Genomic DNA, 1,115 nt, shown 5'->3' with positions numbered 1-1,115 from the left:
TATATTGTTCCCAGTTTATTGACATGTATACTGAGATGCAAGGAGTATTTTAAATATGTAGCCCAGGGAAATAGTAAATAGAAGCTAGAATTCCAGCTACAATTTTTCTGACATGTAATCCCAGGGTTCTTTCTATTCTTCTATGCTATTTCTTGGCATTGAGATATTTTTTTCTCAAAGCTAAATAATTCTTGTTCTTAGCATTTGTTCAAGCTTTTTTTTTTTTTTATCTTTTGTAGTGCTATGTAACAAAACTGAAAATGTTACAGACATCAAATTTAAAATTATATTTTACAATACGTAGCAGACCACTTAACATATACTAGAAATTCCAATTGACATTTATTGATTGTTGGCTGCTTATCTTTGAACATACACAATCAACCCAAAATTAATTCCTGAATTTTCATTTTAAGAGCTAGTGAGATGTAATTTAGTTATTATTATAACTTCATTACGGAGAAATCCTTTATCTCCGATAGAGTTCACTTATTTATTTATCTAAGCAAAGACTTGCTTTCTGTCATTCTAATAATTAAATTCTTCCCAAAGGAGGTGCAGCTGAGAACAGAATCCTTCCCATGAGAATCTGAAGCAGAATTTCCTTTTGCAAATCTGTGGAATCTTGTGGTCTTTATTCCTAGACTTGTTTTTCTTAGTTCAATAATATCAGAACTTATCTATGTTCTTCCATACATGTTGCAAATGGAACTGTATTTTGTTATAGGAATCTTTAATCACCGAAAGTACATTTGATCAAGGAACAGTGTTGACAATTCTCTTACCCAAAAATGAATGCTTTTTTCCACATCACCGATTCCTTGATCAGTTTTCTTCTCTACATGGAAACATTTTTTAAAACCATTTTTGAGGTATCTCCAAATTACTTCCCACAGGGGTTGTACTCTCCATCAAATTGGTACTAACTGATCAACACTAAGGTGCTGATGTGGTAGTAATCTCATTGGGTGCCGGTCAAGTAGGGGGGTTGGTAAACCACAGCTAATGGAAGCAGAGGGTACTGTATGGGGGAGGGACACACTTGTAGTCCTGGCTTTGGTGAGGCAAATACATTACATGCAACCAAAATGTTTGCACCCCCCTAATATCCTGAA

The sequence above is a fragment of the Propithecus coquereli genome, unplaced genomic scaffold, assembly GCF_000956105.1.
Source record: "Propithecus coquereli isolate 6110/MARCELLA unplaced genomic scaffold, Pcoq_1.0 Scaffold78, whole genome shotgun sequence".
Lineage (NCBI taxonomy): Eukaryota > Metazoa > Chordata > Mammalia > Primates > Indriidae > Propithecus > Propithecus coquereli.
This window is presented reverse-complemented; position numbering follows the sequence as displayed.